General features: G+C 31.4%; 1 long non-coding RNA gene across 1 annotated transcript in view; it reads right to left on the bottom strand.

Moving 5' to 3' along the window:
* The window catches only part of LOC117116358, a 16,739-nt gene extending 2,316 nt beyond the window's left edge, over positions 1 to 14,423 (bottom strand). Inside the window, exons 1-2 of the long non-coding RNA XR_004446733.1 lie at positions 14,311 to 14,423; positions 5,942 to 6,290 (exon numbers count right to left, since the gene is read on the bottom strand). This is a non-coding gene — a long non-coding RNA (uncharacterized LOC117116358). The remainder of the gene's footprint in view (positions 1 to 5,941; positions 6,291 to 14,310) is intronic.
* Between the last annotated feature and the right edge of the window lie 447 nt (positions 14,424 to 14,870).

The following is a 14,870-nucleotide window of genomic DNA, read 5'->3' as shown; positions in this document are numbered from 1 at the left end:
TTTTCAAATTCCTGGACCCGCCACTGATCTTAATTTATTCTTTCATTCTTCTATCAATTTTTTTTTTTTTAATCTGACCATCATCTGTAGTATTATTTTACTCTTTGCTATTTATTCTTTCCTTCATTCTTTTACTGTTTCATTCATCCTTCCATCAATCTAGAACCTCTTGCCTCAGGAAATTAATACCTTATAATTTCCTTTTCACTATGACACTTATACACATCCATCACTATTACTACCACTAATGTCACACCATCACTATATTTGAAATTTTATTATATTTACTAAATTAGATTCTATCAATAATAATTATTGGCTTGTCAATCACAGAATGGAGAAAAAACTTGTTTTTATATCATTTTCCTGCACCACACACACCCCCTCCCCCAGCTGGCATCACCACTACAATATTCTGGTTATTTTGGCTATACTCAATTCTTTTTCTCACTCCTCCCAGACAGACCTCATTCTCCAAAACTACTTTATTTACAATTTACAATTCTAGAAAATGGTTCATGATGTGTGTATGACATTATTCTGAAGATATAATGTTTCAACATTTGTAGCACCATTAAATCATTGCTGCTACAGACTATATATATTTAATATTGCAATATTGTAAAAATGATTTGTAAATTTTTAATTGCCAATTATATATCTTTGTAATTTTACTCAGTCTTTCAATTCAGCATATGCTGCAACAGACTGTTTTGTATGTGAGCTTCTTTTACGCAATAAAATATACCGTACCCAAATATGCTACCATTGATCAAGTTAATGCTACAGCCTTTTTCAGGTGGTACTGCTAATCCACCATCAAGTCAATTACGCTGCACATTTTGGTGGAATACATGACTGCTATATCATTAAATATTGATAAACCACAACAACAATTAATTTTAAGAATTGTAGGTGTCAGTAGTTTTATATAGCCTGTGGCTTTGTTTCCCCCTTCACCGATGCATTTTACTACTATGCTTTGTCTTTCCTTTGTCCCACTCCTTGTAGAATATCGACTGGCCAAACAAAGTTAATCAATTTTACTAGACAAAATCTAATGCCACCAAAGGACAACCATTATTCTTTCCGGTCAGATATACATACATACAATCTTATCTATTCCTTCCGCATTCCACATTAATATTTCAGCTACTGCATTCTCTAGTTAAATAAGAAGGTACACCCTATGAATTACTCATAATATTTAGGGTGACATCACTTCCTGATATGATGATTTTATGCCCCAGCTGTCCTGCTCAGCCTCCCTGAAAATGTCCATAAAAGAAAGAGAATTTGGGTTTTATGCTAATCCAGCAACAAATAGCACCTAAACAATTAGATAAGGTGTATTATACGCAGGGGGTTCATTACAAGCTATTTAAGAGATTACAGGTTAAGGGAAATAAAAGCAGTTGGTTCATGTATAACATCACAACAGAAAATTACAACAATTAGTAAGCTGTTTAATTAGAGATGTTTTGTATATAAATCCTGCATTTAATTGATAATAACAAAACTATGCAAAGATTATTTGCAGCTAGGTGTTAAGATCAATGGCAGAGGTACATTAAGGTGGTTGAAGTACTGCCGAGTTCATTCAGTTTAATTCCCCTTCACGATGTCATTCATGCTATGCACAGGTAAACCATGTTGATCAAGGGGGAAGATCCAATGGTTTGTCAATAACAATGAAACACAGCATGTCAATCAGTGTTCAACCTGAATGGTTCACACATACAGTTTGTATAAACAAACTCCTATGAATTCTGTATAAGTTACATTTTTTAAATCACAGTGAATGTTTAAATAATTTAATTATACTGAATTAAGATAGCTATGAAGTTAATTAAATTGTATCCTCATCTTCCATTCCATTTTTGACATTGGTATACTAATTTTTATATTCATTCTATTTTATGGTCATCCATCCATCCAACTATCCACCCATCCATTCATTCAATATTTTATTTCAACAAAATTAACAATAATAATTAAGTTATTATTGGATTCACTGTAAACATAAATACAAGGTATATTTTTTCGCATTAAGCGACAATGAAATTAAAAATTCACCTACAATATGTTAAAATATTAAAATCATTTTAAAATTTGAGTCAATTTTGAGTCTGCAAAAACATGAAATACAGCCAATTTCTCTATTTCAGTTTAACAGCATTCACTATAATAATGAATTATATTATAACTGAATCTGATCCTATACATTTACAAATCTTAACTTAATAAGCATATAAACAATTGATTGGTAACGGTAATATTAAGAATACTTGATTGGCAGTGGTAATAAGAACACTCAACTGGCAGTCAATCTGTAAGAACACTTGATTGGCAATCCTAAAAAAATTGAAAGCAAACTTATCCGGAAGGTGTTTAAGACTACAAGCCCCCTTTGATTATTCAATTTTCTCCAAGACACATGTCGATGAACGCCTATCAAATCACTTGAATATTGATATACCTTTGGAGTACTATTGAACATTTTGCCTTGGCTCTTCCATCACTGGTGAAACTAGCAGTCTGTCTGTCATCGGAAACAATGCAATACAGAAAACCTGATGGATGATCGCATGTTATACAAGCTTAACATTAGTTGACTTCATGACATCTGGAATTAGCACACATTTCTATTCACATAATGATTTTAGCATATTTAGGCAATCAATCTGTTTCCCCCATCGCAAGTTTTACTTGACGTGGATGAAGGAAAATATATCCAAACTGCATTCACAGTCACCTATGAAAAGCAGCATTGTAGGACCAATTCACCTGGATGCATCTAAAAACCTGGCACTCATCACTGTGCCTCATCAGTTGACGTGATTTTTTGAGGAACGTAAGAAGGAAAAAGAACTTGGGTTTGGGATATAGGCAAGAATTATTGGAAGAAAAGAAAAGAAATGACAAGCCATACACGTAACAAAATTTAAACAATGTAATAGTTGATTATATAAGAATTCTAAAAACCAGAGGATCCACTAATTACTCAGTCTAAATAAAACAAAAAGACAGTAACTCCGGAAAGAGACAGAGACATTTTGAATTTCAAGAATCTAAAAAATATAAACTAAAAGAAAATGGAAAGGAATAAAGAAAATGGAATGAGGAGGTAATTGAGATAAAAACTTGGTCGAAATTTTATTAATTAAACAATTACAATTTTTTTTTTAAAGAGAAAGAAAAAAAAATCATAAAATTAACCTTTTATTATTTTGATAAATTTATGATTGTTGATTTGATTTCACAAAGATTTTCACTCATTTTCTATCATCTTTTCTTTTAATTCGGCTTTTGCTTTTATTGTCAAGCGAACAGGGGTTTCCAGCATTTTGCGCTGTATAAAAATAAATTTATTATATTATATTATTATAATTTTATGGAGAACGCAACACAGCAACTGCGGGCAAAACAGATCGTTTTTAATGATGGAGCATCGGCAATCAGCAGACGGCATCCCATGTCTCAAAGGGAGTGGAGTTGAATTCGTTCTACAATGTAGTGAGTGCTCTACTTTTATTGATCTTCCACACTTGCATAAAACAAGGTCCTGAATCATCCCTTGGGTATAATATGCATCTTTGCAATTTAGCTCTATAATGGGTAGATGTGGAAGGTTATGGCAAAGCTGTTTGACGGGGTTTGACAATATTCGGAAAATGCCACTGGTGCCTATGGATCAAAACACCAGTAAGAGTCCTGGAGGCTAAGCCCCCTGACACTTAAAAAACTTGAAAATTTTGTGCCATTTTAAAAGCTTTTCAGAGATCTTTAAAAATGTAATACAGGTATGCCCACAGGAATTATTTTTCATTGCTGATGGAGGCTTGACCTGTCAACCGGGGCTTAAGCATCTTTGATCATCGCTGGCACAACCACAGGTTCTGAGTGGCAGCTCCTACAAATCTTTTTTTCGTTCATTTATTTGCCACAAACAGCCCCAGAACTATGTCAGTAAGACTGCGCCATGACACCAGAAGTCGCATCCACAGCCCTGGAACAGATTACTGTTCACTTCAAATTTATGAAAATTCAAAAATTTACAGTACATTTTAGGAGCAAGTTTAGAGTCAGTTTCTCTCTTTTTAACTTCCACAATGCTTGCTGGACAGGCCTCCTAAAATTCACTCAATGTCTTGTCCCTTAATTTCAACCTACTGTTGACTAAACAAGGGTGATCCTCAGTACGATTTTCTGTGCTTCTTTCCCCTCTCCCCCTTTTTTCTTATTCATTCTGTTAAATTGTGCTGTGCTCGTGTGAATGCTCCCAATGTTTTATCCTTTTTACTTCTCATTTTTTGGAAGCTAACTTTTTGATAGTTTTCAAGTACTTTTATAGTTACTCCTTAATGTTTAATGGTTTCAAATTATTATTATAAATATTTTATAATTTTTTGATGTTATCCAAAAATTATTGTACATATCACTTTAATTCAGCATTTGCTGTATCTTCTATTCCAATAAAAAGAATTAAAGTGAAGTGAAAAACTCATCATGAAATAAAAAAAAACAAAAAACAACATTAATATTTAAGTTAGTAATTGGTGACTTTCATTACTATGACTCACTATCCCTCATCCAATATTGGTTATTCTCGAGCCTATTACACTCTTATTCTCTCACCCAATACACATGAGATAGATTACTGTATGTCCACATAATTATAGTTAATGAATAAGCCGTCATCATTAACACTGTTCTTTGATTTAAGGTGCAATAATACTACAATCAAAGGCATATAGCGTAGGTTTAATTCACAAAGTACAAATTTGATTAAATAATTTGAACATATGATGTTCACTGTCAAGGTCGCTGTAATATGATAAAAACAATAATAATAATAATAATAATAATAATAAGCCTATAGGCCTACAAAACTCAAATTAAATATATTTGTTTATTAAAATCAATATTCTAGACATAAATATCTTAATACTGTTTATAAATTAAACATTAACAGAAATAAAAATGTAAAATTGTATAAAATCTTAACTATTGAATAGAATTCTAAATGATTAAAATCAAATTTAAAAGCAAATCAGATAGACAAAATTTGGTTTCAACTGTTAGTTTAAAAAGATCCTTAATGTTTGATTGATTTTAGCCTAAAAATGTTTAAATTCTGCCCAAAAGATTTATCAGATTAATTTTAATACATATATTATTTATTCATAAAATGTACAATTTATATTTCAGCTCTTGAGTTAGCAAATGGATTTAAACAAAATGGAGCAATTCGCAAGAAAATTACTTAAATGTCGGTCAGGGGATGGGGAAATTGCCTGTGTCAATTCAGAACATGTTTGAGTTGGTAACAAAAATGTTTTATGTTCAATAAACCATTGAGTTTGGCTTTATTTAAACAACACTGAGTGCAAGAAGAAATGTTCAATTTGAAGATTCCACTTCCATTCTGACAAGCAATTCATTACCATTCATGCCACTGTGAAAATAAACATAGCTAATCATTTTGCTTATTACATCCGTACGCTATTAAAACATGTCATCAAGCAATATCTGCAGCATAGGTTTATATAGCACCGCAGTGCACCGTAGTCATTTCAATCATTCAACTGTGACATACTTTTAATTAGATTATGAATAACAAGTGTTATATGAAACTTTACAGATGTATTTTTTTTCCAAAAAAGTTAGAATAAAATGGTAATATGGAAAAGTGCCCATTCTGATATTAAAAATTGAATGGTTCGAGCATGAATTCTACCTGTGGGCAAGAATTCTTTTGAGACAGTATGTACACACTGCATAAGTAAATAAGGCAATTGATCAAGAGAATTAGCAGCCGTGCATGCCAACTCCCACGGGAACAGTTGATGGAATGTACTCAACAAAACAATATCTATAAATGAAATTAGAAACCACTTAAAATTAATACGGTGAATCAATCTTAGTCGTTAAGACTTACCGCTTAACACTGCTTGCCTATATGGCTCAAAATCTCCTCCCTAGTAACTCGGCCTTGTTGTAAGGTGTCGCGCATGGCTGCCTCGCTTGTGTGTAAATGATCAGCGAGGGAGAGATGAGTTCCTCCTCTGCTAAGGCGAAGGTGTTAAAACATCATTAAAATGGTAATGGACTTTATGTGATCACGCTTTTCACATGGTTCTCTGGTAATGATGTCGTTCGTGACGAGTTGTAACAGCAATTACGGAAGAGAATTACCCAATTGTGGCCAATTCATTTTCCATTATTAATACGAATATCAATTTCCTACCTCCTCCAAGAGAACTCCTAATGATAGTATGATTGTAAAACTGTGAAAGCGAAAACAAGAAAAGAGACATTTAATTATAAACCAAGTTATTGAAAGCAAAAGTCTAACACATTTGGAGATGGCTAAAGACAGCCATTTCATTGCCAATGAGCTGAGAAGCGAAGAGTATTACGATGGAGATGATCACGCGTGGAACATGCATTATTCAATGTTCACACACAGTATGGTATGTTCAAGTTGATGTTAACAGAAGTAAACTAGAATCAACGGTACATAAAATATTTTAAAGTTATTGGAAGGAAAATATAAAAATAATTAATAGTTGAAATTATTGGATGAACAGTAGATAAACATGTTTTAATATAATGAATGGAATATATAAAAGTTTTATTACAAATGAAGAATTTAATATCCTGGCAATGTTTATAACAGAAGTAAAGTGACACACTGGTAGAATAAAATATTTTAAAGTTATTGGAAGGAAAATATCAAAATAATTATTAGTTATGAATTGGCTTGCAATATTGAATTGATGACTGGATGAACAATAGATAAAAATGTTTTAAGATAATGAACGGAAAATATATAATTGTTATTTCTAATTAAAATGCAAATATTCTGGCAAAGTTTATAACAGTAAGTAAAGTGACTCACTGGTAAAATAAAATATTTTACTGTTATTGTAAAGGAAAAAGTAAAAATTATAATTTCAATTGAAAATCTAACATGGCTGATGCTGAAAAAATTAAACTGAATAAAAGGTAGACAGATGTTAATAAATATCAGCAAAGTATATAAATGACCATATAAAAGGCTTCCAATTAGACTTTGCATTTTTAATATAAAAGAAAACATCTAAAATATGAAAAAGTAGGTCAACTGTTAGCAAATTGTTTAGAATTGGCTCACTTGAAGATCCTTATAAATTAACAGTTAATTGCAATTTGCAGTTTTTTTCAAATTCCATCATAATATTTAGTTCCAATTTAGAAATATATATGACAATATATTTTTTAAAATAACCAAGAAATATAAACTGATAATTGAACTTTATTAATGTCATTATTAATCATTAATGTCAATGATTACATAAATCAATGTCATAGGTATCATTCTTGCCACCTATATTAAGGATTGAGCCGTCCCAAAATAAGTATTTATACAAAGAAACCGGCAGTGATGAGCACCAGCCATTTTACCAATAGGGAGGTGGAGCCCAATACAAGGGGATAAATAGAAGTCAACATTTTTGGCTCTCATGTTTTAGACCAATTTAAATAAACTTACCAACCTCATAAAATGTGATTATAAGAGCTTAAAATGTACAGTAGTTGTTAGTGACAGAGCCAAAGGAGCGGGAGGACAAAGGGGAGGGGGGTGAGGGGAAGTGTTACTATATTATCCTATACAATAGTAAGTAATAACATACTCATTCACCCCAGTCTATAAATTAATCACTATTTTCTAGGTGGGACTACAAGATTAATGTGCTCTTATTACCAAACCAAGCCAATGAGTATAAGTGCAGTATTTTTATTTGTAAAAAGAAGAATAAAACAAGTGAAGCACCTGCTAGACACAATGCCAACAAGTCTCCCCACCAGAATTGATATTTACCTCTAAGAGGATAATACCTTGCCTATAAAAAGTTAAGAAACAATAATCCATTAAGTATGAGGTATGGAACCAGAGTAGGCCATAATCTAACTATTGATTCTTCGGCTCATTCAATCCTTGCTTATCAAACGGCTGATTAAACTAGGATTTTACTACTATATATCAACACAGGTGAACACAAAGCAACAAGGATGTGAATAGACAATATCCGCCTCTTGGTATTTTAATCCGGTTGTAAAGTCGAGAACAAGTCTAAATATTGATGTACGCCTTTATATAAAAACGATTCCCGTGTAAAGACAATTGAGCCATAAAATTAATACTTGTTGTTGCTGCCTTTGAGAAGAAAGGCCTCAACAAATCTACTCTAATGTAGATCATAGCCGGTGAGATAGTTGTTAAGTGATGGAATTCCATGGATGACATAGCCGATACTTTTGAATAGTCATATTGATTTTAGTTATTATAAGAGGTATTTGTGAAAGGGTATACAAAGTTTGTCTTGATAAATTATCGAACCTGTTGTTTAAAATTTTTATAACGCATTCAGACCTACCAAGTCTTGTGCATTCGGCATGATCGAGACTTATGCATTCGGGGCCTGTCTCACACTCCTATGCTTTAGGACCAAAATCTCATACATAAATGCAATATTGCCTATATAAAAAATTACGGTATGTGTAGGTCTATACTATTATTAAGCATTTACAGGTTAGGTTGGAGTATCTTTAGTTTATACAAATTTTAATGAGCCTCGGTAAAGATTTAAAAACGATCATATCGAAAAAACACATACACGCTGACAGCTGCCACGAGATAGTTTCGTGTGAATGGCAAAAACATTTATAGATTCTTAATTTTAGTTGTAGTTACTACCATAAAGTTTCAAAGAATGAATTTTATAGCATTTAGAAAAACAATTTTGCCAGTGAGTGGAGAAGGGTAGGGGAGAGTAAGAAAGGAATTCAATGACCCCCTAGGGGGAGGAGTTTTCAGAACACCTGCAAATTCGTCCAACTTGGAATCTCTGCGCATTCATAAGAAATCTATAAAGCTACTAATATCCCATTCCAAGGTTATCGCTTGCGATGAGTAAACAACTTGCAGATATAACACGCTAAATCAATCTGTGCACCAGAATCAATTCTGTAACAAAATATTAATTTGCATAATATTTTGTAGTCTATTTATTCTCTTTGCTATTAATATGTTGTTTAATAGGGCATGTATAATCGATTTCATTTTTTTCCAAGTTCTATCTCTCTCTGGAACAGTTTCCTGTCGAGTTTCAAGAACACAATAGATTCAATGAGGTTTTCTTTTTCAATATTTCTTACTATTATATTTGATAATAATAATTGTTTAAAAGTAAAAATTGAAATAGTATTAATAGCCGCTAATTAATATGTTACATTAATAGAAATAAAAGCACATTGCTATTTAAATTATACTAATAATAATTACATAATAAATAAATAAATAAATTATAATATTAAAAATAAAAATACTAACAATAATAATAATAATAATAATAATAATAGTAATAATAATAATAATAATAATATGCGCTAGTCGGACTTAAGGAGAATACCTTTCATGTTTATTTTCCCCTTAACATCATTTTCTTAATTGTTCTCTAACTTCTCCATTGTCTAAGTTCCCCTTAAGGTAGGTTTTAGTAACATAATAACAATAATAATAATAATAATAATAATAATAATAATAATAATAATAATAATAATAATAATAATAAAAATAACAAACATACTAACAACAATTATAACAATTTAGCTTAAATCTAATGTGAGTTACTATAAAGTCATCTAAGCTTGCAAATTTAGAACAAAGGATACAAAATAAATGTGACCTTTCCATAATGTATTTTAAATTCCAGCACTTTTTATCTCTTTAATGTGAAGTCATTTCATGTTGGGATTTTTTTTTTCAATAACTTCTATCTTAAATTGTGTATTAACTACTAATTGATTTGGTGTTATCTTTAAAATTGCCTCATAACCTCAGAAGATGTGACCTACTTTACAGTAACAAGTATTGTATGACCACCTCATATAATTAATGTTTACACAATCCATATCTAAAGAACATTGTTCAATCTTTAAACAACTTTGTGCCTGAATTACAGTCATTATTTTTTTTTAATGTATTATTAAAGACAATAGATTTAAACTGGTTTCATGTCTACTAATTATATACAATATCTTCTTGATTCAAAATTCTTTTATTTATAAAATATATTTTTATTATATGAAAATTATATAATTTGATTTTCAGTAACATACCATTAATTTGAGCAGATTTAAATAGATATTCCTCAAATTATACTTCTGAAATATAATGAACTATGTATGAACTAAATTGCAAATTAACTTAGCATCAACTTATGCTACTTAGTCCTGTTTGTCAGGCCTAGGATGGAATTCTCCAGCTTATCTTGAAGATTAATTTTGAACCAATTTTTAGGTTCTGGTAGAGAATTATCTACAACCTAGTAATTACCTTAAAAATATCCTCATTGACATGTTTGCCACAATGGAAATAATAGAAAGCAATGTGCTTTTAAATTAATATCATTTAGTGAATGTGTTTCTACATACTAACAACCAACTGCCCTGTAACTTAAGTAGTAATAGAAGACAGTACACCATTATTTCCAAACCATTGAAATGTTTAATAAAATGCTACTAACTCTCTTTGGATATACTAAAGTTAATCTACAATAAGTATATAAATCTCCTTCAAATTATTCAATCCTCTTCATCAGATTGTAAACAAAAGAGAGTTGCCCAACTTTATATAAGTACCTTGCAGAAAATATTCAAGTATTCAATGAAAATCACCGAGATTGTACACTTAACATCCGTAAAATCGGCCAGACAATTACTGACCATGGGAAAGGTCGAGTAGTATTATTAAACTCACACAGAAATATCTGTTAAACATCAAACCAACACACACTTGTCTTGTTAAAATCACTTCAGAAACTCTTTTACATATTTGCATAACTGCAATTAATACCTCAAATAAAAAAAGCCCTACTTCAAATGAACCAATGAATAGGTACAATGCATAGAGTTAAGCTGTTACCATCATATGACCTGCCTCTAGCATTAACTGTTAGTGTTAAGTTTTCCTACATTTGGGAATTACAGTAAATTCAGCTATACCATTCCAAAATGACATTATAATACATTAATGAGACATAGTTTAATTAAAAAACTTTAATCTTTTTCTGTAGGCCATATTGGATTTTCCAAATAAAATCAACCAATCATCAATTGAGAAATACAGCAATCTTATAACTTATTTAGACTATATTCCTACAGAAATTTTAAATAAAAAAAACATATAAAGTCCCTGCTTTTTCATAAGCAATGTTTATATATATTCTAGCAGATTTATTCTACAATCTAGTAAGTGTTCAATTTTCTGTCTTGTCAAACTTTTAATTTACTGTTTCTTGACAACCTACTAGAATCTTACACATATTAAAACCATAAACATGTTTTGAAATATCAAATTTATACTCTATATTTACCCAGAAAATTAGAATTTAATCCAGAAATAAATGGCATCATTTAAATCAATGCCTCTTTATAGCATCTGCAAATCCTTATGTCAACTTACAGGATATTAGTTTTATTTTAACCTTTATTCGTTATATTGATGTATTCCACTTAATTATGCATGCATGACACAAAAATATGGATTTCAATTAATCAATGATCTTAAATCAATCAGTAATTCGTTCTGGACGATTTCTGAAATGGATTTTCTCATCTTTCCGATAACATTTACTCACCGAGATGATTAGAAAAGAACTGGCTGAAAGACGAACATAAAATAAAAACTGTGGATTGACAAGTCCATTCTAAATCACAGAATTAAGATAGTTGTTAAACTTAGAAATAATTTTTCACCAAATGATTAGAGTTTTGAGTCATCAAAGAATGGAAAAATAATAATTTCATGATGGAACATAGAGAGCCGAATATAGAAAAGTCAACGGGAATGCTATAGAGACAGTCCCTGGTGACTTCATCAAAGTCGAGTTAATAATTAAATCTAAAGTGAATGCGTACAAACACTGCTGATGGAAAAATAGATTGTAAGATCTGCCTATGATTTGTTCTGGGTATAGTGTTCGCCTTTTACACCATCATCACTCTATAAATGAATCTATATGCAAATTTTCCAATTTGTATTCAATTGGTAAGGAGCGTTGAACTGTCAGAACGGTTAGTGTAAAGATATTGCCATTACGGGCAGCACAGCGTGTATCGAAGAGGACTCCCTTGGCTGGTAGAGCGTACACACGACAATGTACTGAAGGGCACTTTCAGGTTGTCGGCAATATACGGACATCAGTAGCTGCATTGAGAGTGGTGTAATTTGCATTGATCGTTGAAAACCCAGCGGAATTGCTATACAGTGTAAAGTGTGAACCAACAATGCAAAATAAATCTTTAAAAATGAAGAAAATAGATCAGAGGCTGAGATACTGACACAGACGCAGCAAGCTTGACGTCACTACATAATTAGCTTTTGCCACTTACAAGGAAAGTGAAATTCATTGAGCTAAACTTTCCCCCTCCTCTACAACAAATTCTCCCATTTCTTGAATGTACTATCATAGGCCATCTATCTTGCATGGCTAACCTCTAACCTCTATCGCTTGTGATTACGTTTTAATAGGCAATTGGAAAGTGCAATGTAAGAAAGCTGAAAGTATAATATCATTAATGTAAACAAACAGGAAATCTATTGAGGCAAATTAACAGAAATGGGTTCTGATTGACTATGGTCTATTATATACACCCAGCCATCACAAAATATCAAAAAAACCCTAGAAAATTAAAACATAAAATACAGTATATATCTTTTTAATTTCATTAGGTTTTCCATATAGTAATGGATTGGTAAATCTATGAAATATTGTTTGAAGGTTTAAAATATTGTATGAAATGAGACCAATAAATACATACTTGATTTTATTTTATTTTTTACTATAAAAAATAGTTTAAAATGATCAAACTAATTTTCAAGTTTCAATGATACACAGAATTAAACTTGTAATTTTTGGCTGATTATTAGGCTTTACATTAATAATAATTACAATAATTAAAATAAAGTATATAAGAACAGTATTATCCCAATTTATGTTATAATAATGTTGCAGTATGGTTTTCAAAGTGTTTTTAGAAACACACACTTAAATAACAATCTTGCAATATTGTGTTAATGTTCAATATTTTCTGATATAACATTGTTTGCGACTGTATTTAATGTTTTGTGTTTGCTGAGACTTAAAGTTAAAGCACATGTTAATTTATGTAGTTTTTTTAATTATTATTAAATTTGCATTTGAAAGCTCGTAACTCAATATGCAAAGCAAGAAATAGAATATTTGAATGAATTTTTGTATTTTACATATTAGGGGCAGAACCAATGGATCATGTTCCCCCTCCCGCACCCTTTTTTTTTAACTGTATTCTGTAATTTCAAGGCTTACCATCGGCAAGTTTCAGTCTGGGAATCTTATTTAAGGGTGATTAAAAAGAAATGGAGAGAAGCAAGACTTGAAGAGCCAGTATGTACCAAGAGCAGCATAAAAATTAAGTTGGCAACTTTCTAGGCCTACCTCCAAAGCAGGATGTAGGGTAGGTGTACTGCTCTTTACTGAACAACTTTCCCATATTTAGCTGACCTTAGCCTTAGCTATAAATGATTATCAGGTGTGTATCCAGGATTTTTTCTGGGTGGGTTGTGATCATAATTTTTTGGAAATTTTCACAATGAACTAATAGCAAGATGTGATTAAATTAATGTCAATACAATTTTCTTGAAGGGGATGGCAAGCTCAGTTTCAGAATTGCTAGAATTGAGATAGATTACGTCATGCAAATGGCAAGGTCTTTGGACTCATTGCTGGTACCTCATCAATGCTTTTTCATTTATAAATGTCATTGTGAAAAGGCCCCAGAAAAAAATGTCTGGAAAAAATGTGGACCTTTGAAAATTTGGTGGGAGGGGTCGTACGACCTTCCCGACCCCCCTTGCATACACCCATTCTTATCATTGTTTAGTAGTTTATGACTAAAGTTGAATTAGAGTCTATACAGAATAAGGTATTACAATAACATAATGCAAATCAATTGGTAGGAGGCATTCCATATTAATACAATAATACTTGATCAGAATCAGAGCATATTTCAGAGTAGGGCCACGATACGTCTAGGCCTCTACTACTTAGTTCCCCGCTAAGTTAAATCATTTCAGCAAGTCCTTACTGCAGGCTTGCACATCCCGGCTACCTGGACGATCACAAATGTTGAGAGAAACAAAACTTTTAAACTGAATTACAGTATAATATCATTAATCGATTTTTAAAGTCATGTTGAAATAAATGAAAAACATATAAACACCTTTCATTCCAAGGATATCCAGAGAATCACACAGTGATAACCCAGTTGTTGTTTACCTAACAATTTAACAAACAATCCAGGGAGAACACGTCGGGTAAAAAATTGTCTGCCACACTTGGAGCCAGAGCGATGTTTCGACCAATCACAGAGTAGGCTGATGAACTATCTGCCCGTCCTTGTTTACGTTAATTATGGTATATTGGGACGAATAATTATTGTATATTAAATGGAATTAAACACGAGAAGTCAGGACAATATCAATTTGGATATGATTTCCAGAATGGAGTACCGGTATGAATTCTCCCACGTATAATGAATTAAATATTAATTTTGTTACTATTTTCTCTGTCAAAAGATACTTTATTTACCTGTAACATTAGTTGTGTCTTATGCTTAATTGCAATTATATTTAAGTTTTACGTTATTTATATATATTTCGGTGATGATTTAGTTTATTTTTTGGCAATTCTGTCCGGCCTAAGTTATTTTTTCCTCTCTCTGTCATTATTTTTTTGTCCCTTTTTATTGTTCTTTGGACCAAACATGACATAAATAATAAT

The sequence above is a fragment of the Anneissia japonica genome, unplaced genomic scaffold (assembly GCF_011630105.1).
Source record: "Anneissia japonica isolate Jap-2015-1 unplaced genomic scaffold, ASM1163010v1 scaffold288144_len532060_cov191, whole genome shotgun sequence".
Taxonomy (NCBI): Eukaryota; Metazoa; Echinodermata; class Crinoidea; order Comatulida; family Comatulidae; genus Anneissia; species Anneissia japonica.
The sequence above is the reverse complement of the archived record's forward strand: the minus strand, read 5'-3'. Positions and strand labels throughout refer to the sequence as shown.